At 45.3% G+C, this 12562-nt stretch overlaps 1 protein-coding gene across 1 annotated transcript in view; it reads right to left on the bottom strand.

Moving 5' to 3' along the window:
- The window catches only part of HS6ST2 (heparan sulfate 6-O-sulfotransferase 2), a 236013-nt gene that overhangs the window by 202626 nt on the left and 20825 nt on the right, over positions 1-12562 (bottom strand). The window lies entirely within an intron of this gene.

Genomic DNA, 12562 nt, shown 5'->3' with positions numbered 1-12562 from the left:
CTTAAAAAACCACAGCCTAAACTTTCTTCCCAAACTTGGTTGTTCCCAAGGCTTTCCTGGCATGAACTTCCTGCCCCAGGCCCTCCCTCCCTTTGCCAGGAAATCATTCTTTTATTATGAGCCTTTATATCCTGCATGGATGTAATGAAATCCACCTCCAGTCTGACCCCACCATTATTACATTGCACTATCATTCAGGGTTCAACCACCTGACATCTTTATGACTCAGGGTGCTAGAGTCTGCCACTCTGGTCACAATATTCAGATCGTTAAATGCTTTTAGTGTGTAACTGCACTGGGGAAAGGTTTGTTAAAAGAGTAGGCAGGAAACCTAGCCCTGACCAGTGCTAAGTCATGGCTGTCAAGATTGAGTTAAGTTAATCCTTCATCCCTACTAACATCATGAAAACTGCCTGTGAGACACACGACGGCATCAGAAAATCAGTTCCCAGGGGGTCTAACACTGACCTGGGCGCATCTGTTTAAAGAATGGAATCTCCCATGTAATAAAAAGGCAGCATGGCAATGTGTAATAGCTAGAAGAAGGAAAAGGGAGAGAGAACTATGGCATTATATTGCCAGCTCTGCCCCTAGCTCATTGAAATACTTTTGACAAACCACTTTGCCGCTTAGTGCCTCAGTTTACCCATCTGTAAAAACAGGAATAGTACTAAATACTCCATAGGGAATGCGGTAATAACTTATTGGCATTTATAACAGTCTGGAAAATTTGGAGAAGTGGCCATTTAAGTGCAAAGTATTATTAATAAATAATACCGTTAAGGTTTTCCCTGTCTTAGGCCCCTACTATAATTCCAGACCATGGTTTGGGCTGACTCTTGATGACAGCATGCCTGTACATCTCATATGCTTACATGGGATTTTCACTTGCTTAATATCACAGGGTTTCTGACAAATTCTTCACATATAATACACTCAATTGCTCAAAGCACCCAGCAAATACTGGAACTATCCACAGAACTATAAGTTTGCTAAAAAATGAACTGCCTTCTACAGTACTGCGATAAGTGTGTCTCCTTCCTGAATCGGGGGGTAGCCGTGTTAGTCTGGATCTGTAAAAGCGGCAAAGAGTCCGGTGGCACCTTATAGACTAACAGACGTATTGGAGCATAAGCTTTCGTAGGTGAATACCCACTTCTTCAGATGCATGTAGTGGAAATTTCTAGAAGCAGGTATAGATATGCAAGCAAGCTATGTACATCGGTATGCAAGCAAGCTATGTACATCGGCCAAACCGGACAGTCCCTACGTAAAAGGATAAATGGACACAAATCCCTGCTTGCATATTTATACCTGCCTCTGGAAATTTCCACTACATGCATCTGAAGAAGTGGGTATTCACCCATGAAATATTCACCCACAAATATTTGTATTCACCCACAAATATTCACCCACAAAAGCTTATGCTCCAATACGTCTGTTAGTCTATAAGGTGCCACAGGACTCTTTGCCACTCCTTCCTGAATGAATACCAAGCGGAAAGCACCGATGTTGCAATCCCATGCTCTTTTCTGAAGGAGCCTCCCCAGTTTGTATCTTTATGTGGGTAGCTGTGTTGATGCTACATAGATGCGGATTCTACTGCCATTTGCTCCAGGATAAGGACAGAGGGTAAAGCGGTGGCTAAGGACTGGCTTTACCAGGGTAGAGCGGTCTCTCTGCAGTTATAAGCAGCTTGTTAGCTGACTGTCCTGTTTCAACTTCCTCCCTAGCTATGAATGCAGAGTAGCGAATGCACTGAGGATGCAGAGATGACGGGGGTAAATTGGACAAGAGTGAACATCCAGCCAAATCTTCCCTCTTCTGCTTGATTCTCTTCTCCCACAGGTCCGTAACTGGGCTATAGGAGAAAGCCCCCTGAAACAAAGCTAAGGTCAACGGGAGGGATTATCATAATGAGCACCGGCAGATGGTCGCCTGCCACCTACCATAACAGCACTATCATTTGTTTTGATTGCATCATAAAATGTGTCCCTTGGAAGTGGGAGCTGTCTTCTCTCATCTCTGCGCCATGCTATTTAAATTAAGGGGATTCAGAACAAGTGATGGGTGGTCAGAAGTGAGAAAATTCAAAATTGGAGAAACAAAGAGGGTCCGCTCACTCCACCCCCAAGCTGACTGCGATAGAGCAGAGCGCGGGTCTGTTCAGGGACAACTGAAATACCATAGGAAACAGCCAAACACATGCCTCCTGCTCTAAATGAGTATCCCCCCACTCCAAAACGGACCTGAATACTTCCTAAGGCATAGACTTGATAGGGAATACCAAAATCACCCTTCAGCCTTAAATCCACGTAACGCTGCCCATGCCTTACCTACCCGATAGCACTGTCGGCACACCAAAAACAAGCTCCACAAGCTGTCAGTTTGCTACAGTTTATTAAAAATATAGGCAAACAAAATAGACACTTGGGCCCCCATTCAACATGGTACTTAAGCACATGCATAACTGTAAGCACGTGAGTAGCCCCATTGACTACAATGGGGCTACTCACATGTAGGTACTTTGCTAACTGATGCTTCAATCCTCACTGAAAAGCACGTTACAGACTCATGCAAAAGAGGCTAAAGACACAGTCACAGCCGCTCAGGGTATGTCTATACAGCAGCGAGGAGGGGTTATTCCCAGCTCAGGTAGATGTACATATGCTAGCTCGAGCAGCAGGGCCATGGTGGCATGAGCCAGCCAGCCACCCGAGTACTACCCCATCCGAGATCCTGTACTTGGGTGGCTACCATGAAGTGTCACCCAGGCCACTGTAGCCACACTGCTATATTTAACATGTTAGCTCGAGGACAGCTAGTGTACACACACGTACCTGAGCCAGGAATGACACCTCCCAGCCGTTCATTGCACATTCTGGAATTTCAATCCTTGTTTTTCCCCACGTGTCAGGTTATGGAGCGTTGTACTGCTAAGTATCTTGTAGTGCAGTAGCAAAGTTCATGCTCCTTTTTCAAAGTCATGTGTTTGCTCCTGTAGCTAAAACTTTAAACCCAGTGCCCAGACACTCTGGGGAAATAGGTCTCAAATATCTGTACAAAATAATAATTTAAAACTCCAGCGACATTCCAAATGAGGCAGATCTTTAAGATGACATTGTGACAGGTTCCCCCCAGGGTGCCACCTGGAACTGGGGTACCACGGAAAACCTCTGATTCACCAGCCTTGGCTCCCTCTGCTTCCAGCAGCTTCTCGCCTGGCATTCTCGGTCTCAATTTCCAGCTGTTTTAATTCCCTAAGTCTCATACGTTCTTTTTCCTTCTCTTCTGCCTGCAATCTGCACAGCTCCAACTTGGTAATAGTTTCACTCATCTAGCTGCTTTTCTGCCCCTAGTTCCCCTTCCCGAAATAAGCAAACAGAAAGCTAACCTCTTTGACTGATCTCAAGCTACCACACTTAAAATCTCACTTAAAATCACCACCGGTGAATAAAGTGCAAATCTCACACAGAGCAAGCTGTGCACTAAATCCTATTGGATTATGCCACTGCGATGGGTTCCCCCCGGGAACTAGGGTACCACTGAGCCCTCTGACTCAGCAGCCTGGGCTCCCTCTCCCACTGTGCTGCTGTGACAAGCTGCTTCTGGTCCTACACTTCCACCAGCATTCGCACAGATAGGGACACACCCAGCTACAGTTACATGCGGGCTGACCAGCCACTGCATGAACCAACAACAGAGAGGCTAAAGCCAAGATACTCCAGGGGAGAGAGGGGCTATAAACCCAAACTTATACCCATCTTGCATTGCACACAGAACAGTACAGCACATGGTCATAGAGTTCACCCCTCCCTCAATGTGAAGAGGAATATGCAACAGCCCCTTGAGCTAAGATTCCCAAGCACTTCACTCCAAATTTACTGGTTTAGATTAAAACAAAAACAAGTTTATTAACTACAAAAGACAGATTTTAAGTGATTATAGGGGAGAGCAAACAGGTCAAAGCAGATTCCCTAGCAAATAAACAAAGCTTAACATACTAGACAGATTGGATATGAATTAGCAGTCTCTCACCCTGTCTGATGATACAAGCAGGCCTGCAGACCCTTAAGACACAAGCTGCATGTGCTTTGCATCTTGGGTTTCCCAGGTCTTTCATACACAGGCTAGAAATCACTTTAGCATGGGTCCAGCACTTCTCCCAGTTCAGTCTTTGTTCCTCAGGTGTTTCCAGGAGTCCTCTTGTGTGGGGAGTGAAGAGCAACAGATTATGTCACTTTCTGCTTAAATAGCCTTAGCATATGGCAGGAACCTTTGTCCCAAACTCAGTTTGTGGAAAAACACTGGTATCCAAGATAGAGTCTCATGTCACGTGGCCTGATCACACACCCTTGCATACCTGGCTGAGTCAGAGCAGCCATTCCTCACAAGCTGTCTGAAGCCTTCTCGGGAAGGCTCACCCAGTGGGGGATAAGTTTCTCCTAAGGCCTATTGTTTTTCCCAATGGCCCATTACCTTGAATAGGCTCTTCACAGCCAGCTGTCTAGACTGGAGGTTGTTCTCCTCTGCTTTGGGTAGCGGGGATGGATCAAGACTAATGGGTTTAGACACACAGCTTCCCCAAACAAGGTATTTCAGTGGAAGAAGAGGGTGCTCAACATATCTCAGAAGGCACTAAGCAGCTGCAGAACGGTACCTGTAATGAACGGGTGCAAAGTACTCAACTGGCTCCTTCATTGGGAGCACTCAGGTCCAAATTCCACCCACAGTTATCTCTGCAACCCCAAGGAACACCTTGGGGCTACAGAGCAACGACACAGCTGTATGCAGCTGCAACGCTGAGTATCAAACAAACTGGAGAAATTCAGATGTAAAAAAGGCTGTTTAAATAATGAATTGCAAGAATACAAGAAGCAACCCTTTAAAATGATTTTGAAATCAAATCTGGTATCTCAAAAACCTGTAAGAAGTGTTAGCTCAACAGATATGCTTAATCGGGCACATTTCCAAAGGCTGGACTGCTTTTTTTTTTTTTAAATAAGCGGCTCGGCTCTCGAAAGCAATATGATTGTATTTTATGTACTGTAGTCCCACTGCATTACAGAACACGGTGGAGATCTCGAAGCAGCCTCCCAACACTGAAACAAAAACCAGCAAATCACTAATGAGAACACTGAAAATGATATGTGGAAACCCAATTTTAAAGATGAAGAATGTCATAAAATGGACTTATTAGATAAACTTCAGCAAGGGCTGCAGAGCACTAGCAGATGCTTGCCCTCTCGACAGATTGCTCTGCAGAACCAGTACACATGGGAGTTACATGCATTTAAAACAGGACACAGAGACATTTAATTGTAAGGTTGGACACATCGCTTTGACCTCCTATCCCATTGCATAACTCTAATGGGTGCTGTGCTCCCATCTTTAACTGCATGGAGAGCAGCTGACACTGTAGGGGGAAAAACAAAAAACAATGCACATAATTAAAGCTAAACTGATCCCATTCTGGCTGAGTCCTTGGCTGAGCACAATCGGAAACATAACCCCTATTTCTTCCCCAAGAGGCGCTGTTCACGTTTGGATAGGCTTTGTTTGTGTAAGCATTGTAGGACAAGATCTATCATTCTTCACTACAGGTATCAGTGAGTTCTGCTTGTGCAAAGCCTGCAACATTTGGCTCTATCTTAATTTACAGGGGAGCGGTTTTAGCATCTGCAGCACAGATCAAAAAAGGGTGTTTTGGTTTGGTTTTTAGTACCTTGGCCCCCCTTCTCCATATCCATTTCGCTACTCCTCATTGGTTGGAATTTGCTTACACACAATGACTAAAGGCTTCCAGAGGTGACCAGTGATTCTGAGGGCCCAACCTGAGACCCCTCACAGGTGCTTGATTCTCTGGGGGTAGGTGCTCAATGCCACCTTTTAAAAGACGCCCCACTTGGGGCGCTGAACCTGAGGCACCCCAAAACCCTCCTTTGGGAGGTGCCCAGAAGTTCCCCAAAGCACTGTATAGTACAAAGAGAAAGGCATGATCCAGGGGGAGTTCACACTCTACTAACGCTAGGGTGTGACCAGTGAGTACCAGGCAGCTGAGAGAGAGGTGATGGGAGGAGGAGGAAATAGGGTTACCCCAACAGGTGCAACCTGTGAAAATCAGTCAGCAGCTCGGACAGCTGAACACCCTGGAATCTCTCTCTTCAAAGAAATACTGCACCAATGGCCAACCTCATTTCCCCGAGTGGAGCATTGGGAGGGGACAGGCATTAAAAACCCTGCACCAGCCACCAAACACTTGCCCATCCACCCCTATGGCCAGCCCTACTTCTCCCACCAGAGGGCTCTGGAGCTGCATGTTGACCACATTGCCTCTAAAAGAGAAACAAAATATGGACCCTTTCATACAGCATTAGGGAGTTTGAAAAACTCCCTGGTGCTTTATAATATATTTATGAGGCTTCCCTTGCCTGTCTCTTTGGTGCATCACACTGCTGCTGTTCCCTGTTTGGGGAATTCTAAGAACGGCTCACCTGTGATCTGCAGTATTTGCAGCCAGCCACAGAGCTCAGGATAGGACTTCATTACACATTGAAGAGACAGACAAAGGAGCCATTTGGAGAAGACAGAACCATATGGTGACACTTGGGGCTATCCTAAGACTTCATAGCTTGTCAGCATTGGTAGTTAAAAGGCATATAAATAGCATTCGTGGTTCAGATACATCTATCTCCTTGAAAACTCAGTTAAAATTCTTACTGTGCCTGACAATACCAGAGGTCCCTCTCATCCAGGTTATCTTTACCATTTAAAAATAGCAGCATGCTTAAGCCATCGTATAATTACAAGTATATGACCAAGTAACTTTATAAATTAAAAAGAATGAAAGGGTCAGATGATTAGGGTGTTACAGACAAGTTTTTACATGGTTAATACTTCTATGCAGCTGGCTACAAGAAGAGATCTGACCTGAATCAAACTAAAAATTCTTGGGGAATTTGCACAGCTTGCCAGTAAACTCCGGTCCTGAGCAGGGTGCAGATACTTTGAAGTCTGCACAAATCTAGAATTTCAGGATCTCTTTTTGATGGCATTAGGAATAGGAATCCTGTAGCCACCAATGAAGGAGTAAGACTTAGCAACTCCAATAAATTCTCCTTGGAAAAACACGCTATTAAATTATTCCTATTACAATACTGGCAGTGAAGCATATCAAGATGCCTTGGGGGTATCTCTAGCACCGATCACTAAAATAACAAATAAACCTGAATGACACAGAAGATGGAAAAGCTTATTGGTTGATTAACTGTGAGACTCACCTACTAATTCCATACTTTGATCTCAGGTTGTTAAAAACAGAATTGTGATGGGCTTAAATTCTAGTCACTTGAACCTCAGGCACATGCATTTCATCTGACAGTCCCTACTCTTGTTTAATGTGTTTTTTGAGTATGTGACACAGCTACTCCATGCCACACACCCTACAGCTAGAACAGAATTGGTGTGACAAACTCACTTTCGAAAGTGGGAAGACAGGTTAAGGAAACACACACGCTCTTCTGTCCAGATGTCACAACCCCACTACCATTTTGTTTAATGAATGAAAGACAGGTGGGCAGATGTCACTCAATTCCGAGACCCAGGGTACTCAATTCCATCCCAGCAGAGGAGAGACGGATGCAGGCCTGGTGTCTGTTATTTAAACCAGCCCATGGCAGCATGGGTCTCAGTGGCAGGTCGGAGCCAAAAGAACCCGCACAACATCATTAAGCAAAAATGGCTGAACCTCAAGCAGAGAAGACTCAATGAACCTGCTACCCACCAGTGGCGCCAATTGCGGGGACGGGGTACACACACACACACAGAAGGTTTTTTGCACTTGCTCAAAGCTCCATTGGCCGGGGAGCCAAGGGAGCCACAGCCCAACTGCTGTGAAACCGCGGTCCTGTACTCAACCACTACACGCCACTCCAGTTGTGTGGTCATAACCACCACTGAAATCTGACCCAGCGACCCTCCATCCAGAGGAAGAGGCGGCCAGGCCAACCGGTGCTGCAATCTGGCCCCCAGCGAGTCTGTTCCTGTATGGCAGTGCACAGGGGAGTCCGCTGAGAACTCGATTCCTGGAGGCACTTGCTCATGCACTGAGTGAATAAAGGAGAGGGGAGACTGCCCAGCCTAGGGTCCATGCGGCGGACAGGGAGGACAGACAGGGACTGGAATTCCCCCTCCTTCTGCCCCCCCAGCCAAAAAATCGGAATTGATATCACTACTAGCCCCCACAAAGATTTTGCTTCCCCAGAAACTGCCAAACCCGCCCAAGAAGCTTTTGTATCTTGTGGCGCGAATCACTGAATGGCAAAGCGTCTCCTCTTCTGAGAGGGGCTGGAGCGTCACTTGCACGAAGTATGATCATATTTCAGAACAAGCGATTTTAAAGGTGGGTGTTAAATTTGACACTGTAGCTCTGAAGTAATTATGAATAACCCATAAATCCCCACATCTAATGGAATCCTTCCAAACATTTATAACTACGGGTTCTAATACAATCTCATCTGGAAAACATCTAAACAATTCTTCACAAAAATTAGGAAGGCACTTAAGTGCCCTGATAAAGCAGGATTCCGTCAATAGTCTATTTAACCACAATGACTTCTGTAATATAACGTCTTGTGTAATAACCGTTTTGTTACAGCACTGTAATTTGCTATTTGACTTTTAGGCCCATACTTCAAGACATCAATCTAAGCAGTATCAGATCTACAGCTAAGGTGAAACGTACTCGGGAACGAACCTCCAACAGGATACTGAAAACCGCTTTAGAACTAGCGGCTAGCAAGGGCCAAGAGGTATCAAACTAGATTTGTAAGGGCTACATGACAATGCTATGGATGAAGATTGCCTCTTTATGCTTTACCTTCCGTGTTCCACCCACTTTGGAACGGTCACTTGGAAGTTGGCCTAGTGGTGCCGGATTCTGTGTCCACTCCACACAAGCCATGCCCAGGTTCCTGTGAGCCAGGAGGGGCCAGTTAACCTTTGCTGCTGCGCCTGGAAGGGAACCAGCGATTGATAGGGCCTACAGAAGAACTGGGATAGGTGTATAAAGCCAGGAAGTGAGAGCAGGAGGAGGCTGCAAGAGGAGTTGTGCAGTCATTCCCTAGAGGAAAAGCAAGCCAGCCAGGGCCAAGGAGATCCAGGGCAAGAGCTCTGGGGTACTGCCCTGGACTAGGGAATTTGACAGGCACCTGAAAGGGGTGAAGTAGCCATGGGAAGCAGAGGAAGTAGACTGCCCCCCACCATGGCCATATCCCTCTAACAGGGTTCTCAGTATCCTTTCTCCATCAGCAGAAGGCCACTGCATGAAAAGGCAATGAGCAGCTTTTTTCTGGCATGAAAAGCTGCTGTACTTTGAGGCAAACGCTAACCTCCCATTTCTGAGGAAGTGCAGGCAAAATCTGGGCGCATGAACCCCAAGCATGCCACAGAGTTATGCAATGCAGGATTTCCCTTCACCCCAAAAGACCCTTGCACGCAGGGGAGAGCCAGTGGGAAGCGCCGGAGGGGCCAGAACTAACCTTCATGGAGGAGAATGAACCAGCTGCAAGTGGTGTCAGAGAGGGGGACTCCTTAAGCCCCCTTTGTGCCTGGGTTCAGAATTTGGCCCTTAGATGTGGCAAAAGGGATTGGTGGGTGGATCTAAGCAGCCTTTTAAACCTTCATTTAACCTCCTTCCTTTCTTAACTCCTTCATTTCAAAATGCTGAATCTTTGGATGATGTACAGCCAACACACAAGAGGAAAAAAATCAGTGTCAGAGGGTTGGATTACAGCATGCACAGTATTCCTCCCGACTTTTAAAAATCAACCCTGTATTCTCTTGTCAAGAGCATGGTGTCGCTAGAGAAAGATGGGGAAGTTAGCATTCAGAAGGAACAAAATGCAAAAAGCCTTCACAAAATTAAAAAGGGAAATGAAAAAGAAAAGAGCCAATGCTACAAGCAAATTGTGTGAAAGGCAGCACAGAGATTACAATAGATGTTGCCAATTCTTTAGATTTCCCTAGAAAACTTCAACAGTGGTTACACTGCGAGTAAGCTGAAGTCTTCCCTTTAAAAAAAAATTGCCTACAAAATGCAAAGTGGTTGCCCTACCTGCAGCAGAGTTCGCCAACAAGCATTCCAGAACGCAGGTATTTATATTGTTTATCAAAGTCCTTGGAAACTGAAGAGGAAGGGGAGTTTACATACAAAAAGCTAAATGAGGTTTTCCCATAAGTTCCATACAGCACTTAGCAAAGAATACGAACTTTAATACACATCACGCACTCACCACATTAGGGGGGCAGCTCTTCGGAGCAGTATTAACACCCTCTTCAAGCACACATACCAGGCTGCTTCCCCAAACTCTCCCTGGCCTAGATCTCTACGAAGCCTTAACACCAGAGAGCTCAGCAGGAGGGTACTATAGGGAGAGCCTGATTATGTGGAGGGTGGGACTTGTGAACTGCATGGAATAGGCATTGTTCTCACTCCTTCTGGCTGCTGGGGTGGGGGGCATGGCAAGGGAAAAGTGAATGTGGCTGGAGGTTCCCGCATTTCAATGATCCCCAGCTGCTGTAATGGCTCCTGGGGACTAATTGAGAGCTTAGAGCAGCCTTCAGTGCACTCTAATTTATGCCTGTGCTAGGATCAGGGAATTAAAACCACCTCCGCGCCATATGCTTTTGAGTTGCACTGTGTGATCCCAGGCCACAATCAAGATTCAGAGCTAAGAAATTGAACAATCTACCACAGCACGGCCCAGTCCAATCATGCCTGCATTAAAAAGAAGTTTAACATAGACACACAGCGAAAGGGTTCTTTGATCTCAACTTTTAGGTGAAAATAAAAATTATAACAGAATGTTTATGCATAAGAGGCAAAAGCTAACATTCCACACTCCCATATTCACAACCACACTGTACCAACTCCCCAGGGCCTATATCACCCCTTCCCCCCTACACCACACAACGGATTTCAGGGCCACGAATAGCTGGGTTGCTGCCTTTGACAACTGAGTGGGTTATTCACTGCTTATAAATCCTAACCTGATCACCCTCTCAAGTCCTGCAATAGAGCACAAAATGTATTTCTTGGATGACAATAGATGACAATTCCTACAGCCACAAAGCCTGCAGCTGCTGACTCTGAATTATATCCCAGATGTACAGTTTTCCTCTCCATAGTTAATTAAGTCAGTCCTCCACTAACAAAAATAATTAGCCCATTTTACAATAAAGCAATACTGTACAAACCTCACTAGGTAAGCCATCTGCGGATGCTTGTGAGACCAATGGTTTCCACCCGTCCTGTATTTGGAGGGACAGCCCTTCTTTGATGCCTAATGTACCATAACCCACAGCAAATAAGGCACTACTAAAAAGCACCTGATCAAATAAAAAGTCTGTTTTAAGCAATAATCATGCCAGAGATCACACACTGTGATATGAATGCGTTATTTTGCGCAGTGAATAAAATCTGTTGGGACATAAGCCTTAAAAATTAGCTTTGACCTTTAATTTTTTCATACATGTGTCTTCATTTACCTTGAGATTTCCACTGTATCTTTAGCATCACTTACCACAACACTATCACCACTTGTTTAAATAATACACACTACTTGATGAACAAACAGCCTCAGCTGTGTGCATCTCCAGCTTGCATTGTTAGTCACAATGATGTCATGCAAAAGGACCCCTTTTGAGGCCAGATTCTGATCTCAGTTATTGTCTTCAACAGAGTTACATCTGTGTAACTGAGACCAGGACCTCACCTATGATGATAGCACATCACACAGGAATACATCTCTTCAACAAAGTACCAACCACAACCTTTCACTTCCTGCCCTTCACAAATCTTGAGCAAACAGGCTTGGTGCAGGAAGTTTACCCATCCCAGGGGATTATGGCTTCAGACAATAGATTAGGAAGAAGAGGAGCAAACTGAGTTTAAAGATGCTATTTTCATGGAAATATCCTTAGTAACACAATAGAAAGAAGATGGAGAAAGCAGAGTAATTTATATCCAATTTAGGAGAAAAAGGGCCTCTAAATAGGTTGCTTTTTGCAAAGAGTTAGTTAATTTTTAACATTTAATGCTTTAATTTTCAGCATCTCCAAATCAGCACTACCGGATGAATTAAGGAGTCAGTTTAGAAGACAGGAACTCACCAGACGGCTATCATATCAAATCTTCCAGCAAGGCTGCTGGGTTATTACAGTGGAAGAGGAGAATCTGCTTACATATTTTACAAATAACCGGATCCTTCTATAATCCTCAGTCTTAGAAACTGTATCTCCCTTTGAGCCTGGCTTTTCTCAGCCCCGTCTGTTTCCTTTTCAGCTGCACAGAAAATGCATTCGTTGACACAAGATTTGGATTCAAATCCAAGTTCAGACCCCAAAGGCCAGGGATGTTCAGATCAGTGACGAGCAGAGAACAGCTCCTGTAACCCACTGGTGAGTGTGTGTGACAGTACCCCGTGCCAGAGCCACAGAGGACAGGAGTCTGTTCCAGCCCCCAGCTACAGCGGCTTTGCTCTTTAGCTCTAGCAGCTCAAGC

This window comes from Eretmochelys imbricata, chromosome 9 (assembly GCF_965152235.1).
Source record: "Eretmochelys imbricata isolate rEreImb1 chromosome 9, rEreImb1.hap1, whole genome shotgun sequence".
NCBI lineage: Eukaryota > Metazoa > Chordata > Testudines > Cheloniidae > Eretmochelys > Eretmochelys imbricata.
The sequence above is the reverse complement of the archived record's forward strand: the minus strand, read 5'-3'. Positions and strand labels throughout refer to the sequence as shown.